This window comes from Microtus pennsylvanicus, chromosome 9, assembly GCF_037038515.1.
Source record: "Microtus pennsylvanicus isolate mMicPen1 chromosome 9, mMicPen1.hap1, whole genome shotgun sequence".
NCBI lineage: Eukaryota > Metazoa > Chordata > Mammalia > Rodentia > Cricetidae > Microtus > Microtus pennsylvanicus.
Genome location: NC_134587.1, coordinates 45,771,220 through 45,780,046, shown reverse-complemented (window position 1 = coordinate 45,780,046; position 8,827 = coordinate 45,771,220).

The window sequence follows — 8,827 nt, the reverse complement described above, 5'->3', positions numbered from 1 at the left end:
ATACACACAAACACACCACACATGCGCACACACCACACATGCACACACACAAACACACCATACACACAAACACACCACATACATGCACACACAAACACACCATACACACAAACACACCACACACACACACCACACACTACACATGTACACACACCACACATGCACACACACACCACACACACAAACGCACCACACATGCACACACACACCACACACACAAACGCACCACACACACACTCCAAAATTAAGTAAAAAAATGAATTAAAATGTTTGTGTATCAAGGGACACTATTGAAAACATGAAAACTCAGAATGGAAAAAAAATCTACAAATTTTAGACTTGGCCGGGCAATGGTGGCGCACGCCTTTAATCCCAGCACTCGGGAGGCAGAGGCAGGCGGATCTCTGTGAGTTCAAGACCAGTCTGGTCTACAGAGCTAGTTCCAGGACAGGCTCCAAAGCCACAGAGAAACCCTGTCTCGAAAAACCAAAAAAAAAAAAAAATTTAGACTTGATTTGGGATTGATAACGAAAATCTATAAAGAACATCTAGAGTGTGACAAACACAAATGAATGTCAGATTAAAACAGAGGGGAGCGACACTTCACAAGCCTCAGCACTTGGGAGGTGGAGGCAGGAGGATCAGGAGTTCAAGGTCGTCCTTGACTACAGAGTGACTCCATCACTGTCTGGAGCCCACATCAGGTTGTTTCCTCTGCCAGCTAAGGAATGAGAAGGCAGGAGGAATCCCAGGCACAACAGACAGAATCAGCCAGTGAAGAAAGGCTGTGATTAAAGCTGGGGAAATGCCCACATCCGCACCAGCACACAGGGAGGCCCTGGGAACCTGAAATACAGGATCTACTTACTCCAGGACTGGAACTTTTAAGGCTCTTTGAGAGGTTTTTCCTCACAGAATTAGGGTTGTCAATTTGAACGAAGATAGAGTGGCTGCTGGTAGGGCCATAAATCTGGTGTAAACGCGTCCTGATCCGGCCTTGAACTTGCTGGCTGTTCCATCAGCAGGGCTGGAGTGTGTGCTGCTAACGGCGGGAGCAAAAGCCTCGCCAAGTCTTTGTTTTAAGTTGTCAAGCTGTTGTCTGAGGCCAGGAGGGTGAGGAAGGAGACAGTCACTCTGGAGGTTCAGCATCTTTATTACCTAGCCATGCCCCCTCCCCCAACAATCTGTCTAACTCTTAGATTGTCAAATTTAACACCAGACTCAACTACATGAAATCCTGTCTCAAAAACCAAATAGCAACAAAGCAGGGGAAAATAAAATAAAAAACCTCAACTGCAACGGTGTGGGGGGGGACAGAGAGGAAATGGAGACTTTTTTGTTTGTTTGTTTGTTTGTTTTTCGAGACAGGGTTTCTCTGTGGTTTTGAAGCCTGTCCTGGAACTAGCTCTGTACACCAGGCTGGTCTCGAACTCACAAGAGATCTGCCTGCTTCTGCCTCCCGAGTGCTGGGATTAAAGGCGTGCACCACCACCTCCCGGGTTGCTTGCTTGTTTTTTGAGACACACTTTCTCTGTGTAACAGCCCTGGCTGTCCTGGAACTAGCTCTTGTAGACCAGGCTGACCTCAAATTAACAGGCATCCTCCTGCCTCTGCCTCAGAATGCTGGGATTAAAGGCGTGCATCATCACTGCCCGGCCTGGAAATATAGACTTTTAATGGAGGTATGGCATCAGCTTTTACAAGATGAACGAGCTCTTGAGACTGGCTGGCTGCACAGCCGGATAAAGGTTTCACACTCTTGAACTGCACACTGAAGAGGCTAAGATGGGGTTGGAGAGATGGCTGAGCCGCTAAGAGCACCGCTGCTGCTCTTGCAGAGGACCTAAGTGCAGTTCCCAGATCCCGTGTCAGGCAGCTCACAACCCCACGTGACTCCAGTTGCAGGGCATCTGGTGCCCTTTTCTGGCCTCCGTGGGCACCTGCACACACATGTGCATATGCACAGACGCAGATACACAGACATAAATAAAAATAAAATAAATCTTTTTTTTAAGGCTATGGTAGAGCCAGGCATGATGGCATATTCCTGTAACCCCAGTACTCGGGTGTGAGGTGGTGGTAGACACATCAGGGTCAGGAAGTCAACGTCAGTCTCAGTTACATAGTAATCTTGAGACCAGTCTAAGTTATATGAGCATTTTTTTAAAAAAATGTATGACATATTTTAAAAGATTTAAGGTTTAGAGAGATGGCTCAGTGGTTAGGAGCACCTGCTGCCCTTGCAGAGGGCCAGAGTTGGGATCCCAGCAGCCACATCCAGCAGATCAAAGTCACCTGTAACTCCAGCTGGAGACCGGATGCTCTGGCCTCCACGGGCCCCTGAGCATATGTGTATACACCTACACATACACATGACTAAAAGTGAAATCAATTGTGAGACAGGGTCTAGCCTGGGACTATGTAGGACAGGCTGACATTAAACTCACAGGGATCCACCTGCCTCTCCTCTCCAGTGCTGGGATTAGAAGTATGCACCACCATATGCGGGATACCACATAAGTGGATCCTGTCCACCTTAACAAAGGCCAGAGAGTTCAGCCTATTCTTGCTCCTTCAAGGTTATATGACAGGACGTTTGACCTCAGGTGTGGCCACTAACAGGAGGTTTTGACCTAGGGTGTGGCTACTTGATGCTTTGAGTATTGAGAAGGTAATTTTTGTTCTTTGTATCTTGGTAAAGAAGCCTCTTGCCTTCCCCCCTTCTCTTCGGATTGGGGTATAAAAAGCCTATGAGAAAGAAACCCGAGGCGAATCCCAGTATTTACTAGATGCCTTCCTGACCTATCAGTTGTCTACCTCTTTCTTACTCCCCATGCTTCCCTCCAAGTAAGGACGAATGAATAAGCTGAATAAGCCGTGTGGGACCCTGCTGATGTTGTCACCCGGATGTGGGAGAGGAGAGATGGCCCTCAATGTGGGATTTATGCCCAGCAAAAATAAAATTTTAAAAAATTAAGATGGTAATTATTATATACTATATTTTAAAATCACAATGGAAAATCTAGTAACAATGGCAAAAGGATGGAGTAGCCATCTCTATAAGTCTATAAATGGCCAATGAGTACATGAAAAGACCCTCAGGGAAATGTCAATCAAAACTGTAATACCTTCCCACTTCTTACTCACCTGGATGGCTGCTGTCAAAAACAAAGTAATATCCAAAAACTACCTGAAACCTTGCAGCAGGAAATGAAAAGCAAGTCCTCCAAGAAATTAGATACAAAATTACCATATAAGCCAGTGAGCTCACATTTAGGTATAGATCCCAAAGGCAGAATAGCTGGGCAGATTCATAATAACTGAAAGTAGACAGAATAAAAGGTCATCTCACAGAGTGAGAGCGAGCGACGGACAGAAGACAGAGTTGAAGGGGAGGTAGGTGAAAGAGCTTGCTCTGTAAGCATGAGAACCTGAGTTAAAATTCTCATCACCCATGTGAAAGGCTGGGCCTGGCTGTGGTGCCTGAGCTCAACATTGGGGAATGGAGTCAGGTGGCTTTGAGAACTTGCCTGTCAGCCTAGTCAGAAACAGTGAGCTTCTGCTTAACTGAGAGACCCTGTCTCACGAGCTTCTGCTTAACTGAGAGACCCTATCTCAAGGCAATAAAGTGGAAGGTGAGAGAGGATGACACCCAGCGTACTACTTCAGCTTCTGTATGCACACGCATGTGCATGCACACTTACAGACATGCAACACATACCTACACACCAGAGAGAGAGAGAGGGAGAGGGAGAGAGAGAGAGAGATGAATGGATAAAGATTATAAATAAGTAAGTATCCCGCAGCCCTTAAGGGGCTGGGAAGATTGCCCATGGGATAGAGTGTTTGATTCCCACCAACCTCCTTTTATTTATTTTGCTTTAATTTTTTTTAAAGATAAAACTAATGTAGCTCAGGATGCCCTCAAATTCACAGCAATCCTCCTGCATCAGCCTCATCTCTTGAGTTCTGGGATTCCAGGTAATCTACCATGCTTGACTTCATCATTTCTCGACAAGGGCATCTTGCTATGTTGCTCAGGCTGGTCTTAGACTCCTGGGTTCCAGCAAGTCTCCTGCCTCAGCTTCCCAAGTAGATGGAACCACTTCTGTGTGCTTCCCTGCTTTTACTTGGTGATGTCTTGTAAAGCACACTCAGATTCCAATTTTGAGTCAATCCAGGTTACATGTTTTCTGGGTGTTTGTGGAACCAGTCTTGCAAGGAATCCGTGTCTATCACGGTATGGGGTTTCTTCTGTCTCCTAATTGCTGCATCATTTTAACAACTATATTAAGGTGTTGTATTTTTGAATCTCTTGATTCTTCTTCACTGACCTGTGTGTCTAACCATGTACCAGCACCATGCTGCTTGATTCTTCTTCACTGACCTGTGTGTCTAACCATGCACCAGCACCATGTTGCTTGAATTCTGCTGCTTTGCAATAAATTTTCAAATCAAATACAGAATCTTCCAATTGTCTTGCTTGTTTCTGAGACAAAGCTACAGTTTGTAGTCCAGGCTGGCCTTGGGCCTTCTGCCTTCCTCTCTCTCTCCACTTTGGCAGCAGCTGGTCTGGAAGTCACACTGTAGACCAGGCTGACCTTAAATTCAGAGATCTGCCTGCCTCTGCCTCCTGAGTGCTGGGGAGCCCACCATCACATTACCTGATCTCACTGAACCTGGGGCTTGCAGCTTCAGCTAGGCTGGATGGCCAGCAAGCCTGAGAGCTTCCTGTCTCCATCTCCAGCTCTGGGGTTAGATAGGTGTGCACCACCACAGCTGGCTGTCTTAATGCTCGGGATCTGAATGCAGATGCTCAGTGGGCAAAGCAAGCACTTTATTCTGGAGCCATCTCACCGGTGTGTGGATCCCGCCTGGGAGCTGGCACAGAGCAGCCAGCAGGGAAGTGGGGATGATGCTCACTTTGTAGTCAGGTGGGCTGGGGAGTATTTGGGCTTTTTTTTTTTTTTTTTTTTTTTTTTTGGTTTTTCGAGACAGGGTTTCTCTGTGGCTTTGGAGCCTGTCCTGGAACTAGCTCTGTAGACCAGGCTGGTCTCGAACTCACAGAGATCCGCCTGCCTCTGCCTCCCAAGTGCTGGGATTAAAGGCGTGCGCCACCACCGCCCGGCTAGTATTTGGGCTTTTTATGTTTGATCTTTTTCACTGTTTGGAAGCATTACCATCTCCATGACACTGCCTCTGCCCATCCATGAGGACGGCTTTCCTTTGGTCGCTCCAAACTGTTTTGATCACTTCTAGAATAAAGTTTCCACCTATCAACCTCTTCCTAAGTATTTTATTCTTCTTAGTAAATGGCACTGTTTTCTTCTGCACTACTGGTTAAAAACATATAGAAACATGATGGATTGCCAGGTGGTAGTGGCACAAGCCTTTAATCCCACCACTTGGGAAGCAGAGGCAGGTGGATCTCTGTGAGTTCCAGGACAGCCAGGGCAACACAGAGAAACCCTGTCTTGAAAAACCAAAAGTGAAAATATAAAACAGAATAAACAATGCTGGATCTTTTTGTTTGTGAGACAAGGTCTTCCCGTGCAGACTCAGCTGGCCTGGAACTCATGAGTGCTGGGAATACAGGCATGCACCCCATGCTAGTTGGACTTGTTTACAACTAACTATAAAGATTTCTTTTTAATTTTGTGGATGAATAAATCCATGGGAGTGCAATGCCCTCAGGCTTCAGAAGAGGATGTTGGATTTCCCAGCGCTGGAGCTACAGGTGTTCCGAGCACCAGCGTGGGTGCCTGGAACCAAACTTGGGTCCCTTAGAAAAGCCACAAGCAGTGTAAACACTGGGCCTCTCCCAAAGTCTAAAATCGTTGTCATTTAAAAGCCGTTTGTTTATGAACATGCTCACCGCACCATACAGCAGCTGATGACAGCTTCAGGAGCCCGACCTCTCCATCCTCCGTGTAAGTCTTGGGGACTGAGCTTGGGTCACCAGGCCCTGCCACATCGCACACACACCCCCGCCCCACTCCAATTATTTCTGTGTATTGATTTGCCACCTTCCATAGTCATGTTCATATTTTAATCCGGGAGCGGGTGCTTCTGACATCATTTTGGCTGGCTCATACACAACAGGGCAAGACTGGAGGTGGGTGCCAAATAGGAGGGAATGGGGGCTGGAGAGATGGCTCAGTGGTTAAGAGCATTGCCTGCTCTTCCAAAGGTCCTGAGTTCAATTCCCAGCAACCACATGGTGGCTCACAACCATCTGAAATGAGGTCTGGTGCCCTCTTCTGGCCTTCAGGCATACACACAGAAAGAATATTGTATACATAATAAATAAATAAATTAATTAAAAAAAAACCAGATAGGAGGGGGGAGCAGTGGGGCGAGGAGTGAGAAGGCTTGACCTACAGGGCCAAGACCCACAAGGGCACAGGAATCTGGAATGGCAAGATGACTCAGACAGGAGTCTGACTTGCAGGTGGCAGAAGTCTAGAGACAGGATAAGAATGTCTTATTGTGCCCAAGCCACTCAGGTCAGAGAGACCATCCTTCAGTAGGGGCTCCACACAGGTCCTCGTGGCTCTTTCTGTCTTTTGTCTCCCAACACTGCAAGCCAGATGTAGGTGTTAGTGCTCAGCCTTGGCCTTGCAGGTGTTAGCACAGAAGGTGATGCTCAGCCCCCACCGGCTGGAGCTGACTGATGCAGTCACTTTACTGCGCCTAGAAGAGCTGAGGAGGCACACTGTTAGCTGTGCCTCTAGGCCTGGGGAATGGGCACAGGCTTACTTCTATGCAGGTCAGCCATGCCTTTGCCATTCCTAAGTGGGTCACTTCTGCTTTCTCAGATGCTGAGAAAATTTCTCTTGGGGCAGACAGAACAGCACCAGGGACCAGGGCTGAATTCTCAAAGTCCAAGGGGACTGCAATGTCATGTCACCAGGGGCACCTGATGACACACAGCGTGGCCTCCTTACAGGACACACTCAGTGCTTTGCTTGGGAGCCAGAAGGAGCACATAGCTACTGATCTGTTCATCTGACAGATTCCTGATGGAGTGACCCGAAGGCAGCAGCGCCCATGAGGAAGGCACATCTGAGCCAGACAGCTGCGTGGACCATGGCACCACAATGCAGCATGCTCCACCACAGAGAACACAGACGACAGAAGGGCCCAGCCCTCACATCACTCGGGCTCTGCAGAGGCCACAAAGGCTGTGTCCTGCCTCTACCCTGCCCATCATCGTGTAGTCACACCTTGTTAGATGTCCGTGTTCACATGCCAGCTAGAGACCACCTCCGGGTTAAAGGCCCTGACCAGAGCCATTGTCACACACAAGGACGGTCTCTTCAACCCTGTCCAGCACTGCCAGGAGGCAGTCTTAGGCCCTGACGACCTTCAGAATCAGAAACTCTGAACCCTGCAGGGCACATGGTGCCCTTGGGAGTGAGAATGGCTGGATTTCCTCATCCTCGGGGCTGTTTCTCTATTGGTCTTTGCTACCCCTGCCTCAGCACTCTCTCCTTCTGGAGTCTTTTTTTTTTTTTTTTTTTTGGTTTTTCGAGACAGGGTTTCTCTGTGGCTTTGGAGCCTGTCCTGGAACTAGCTCTGTAGACCAGGCTGGTCTCGAAATCACAGAGATCCGCCTGCCTCTGCCTCCTGAGTGCTGGGATTAAAGGCGTGCGCCACCACCGCCCGGCCTTCTGCAGTCTTTTTATCTTTTTTCATTTTACATACCAATGCCAGTTCCCATTCCTTCCCTCCTTCTGGGGTCTCAAGACTGCCCCTCCTTTTCGTCCTTTGCTCTTGACACCTCTACAAACCAACAATCACTGACAAGGGCTATAGTGGAGGCTCTGCTGCAGCAAAATCAACAGAATGGACCCTCAGGCTCTGCAGAACACAAGGCGTGTCCACCATTACTGCAGCTGTACAGTAGAAACCAGAGCCCCCACTCTGGGCCGGGACAGGACTCCACTCTTTCTCCACGTGGATCTGGGCCTGGCTGCTGACTGGGTAGCACAGGCAGAGTGGCAGCTTTCCCTAGGTTCTGTGTCTGCAGACTCGAGACCAGGCTCACCCTGGAGCAGCTCTGAGCAGGAGTCTGGAGTGAGGCAGTGTGGGAGCGGTGGGAGCTCTGAAAGGCGGCTGCATGGCTGGCAGTGGGAAATGATCATTATTCTGGGGTGGGGGCCTCAGAACCACTCTCACGCTTTGTTTTTTTCTGTATGTAGTGTTTGTGTATTTGTGCATGTGCACGTCACATCTTGACTGAGTGCCCTCCTCTGCCATTCCCCACCTTGTTTTGAGGCAGGGTCTCTCACAGGGCCCACTGACCAGCATCTGGAAATCCTCCCCTCACCATGTATGAGGCTTACAGGCAGGCACTGCCACAGCTGGTTTTCATGTGGGCATTGGAAATCCAAACGCAGTATGTCACGCTTGCATGGCTGGCACTTTACCCACGGAGCCACTTTTCCAGCCCAGACTGTGTGGAAAGAATTTTTACTGTATGAACAGTGCCTGTCAACTGAAAACACGTCCAGTGAAGCACTTTGTGCTGACCCGAATGTCTGATTCCCACAGGGGATGATGGCAGAGCTTCTGGAAAACCAGGAAGCCTGTCTCAGAAGGGGCTTGGCTCCAAATCTCTGCTGTCATCTCCCCTTTGGTGACAGCAGTGCTGAATCCTGACCAGGAATCTCCTATGACTGCACCTCAGAGGTCTGCATTTGTACCATAGCCCTGGTGGCAGAGCTTTGCCAGGTGGGGTTACTGGCAGCGAGAGTGGATGGAAGGCAGCCAGCCAATCAGCACAGATCACAAAGAAGGAGTCACAACAGTTCTCAACCTGCGG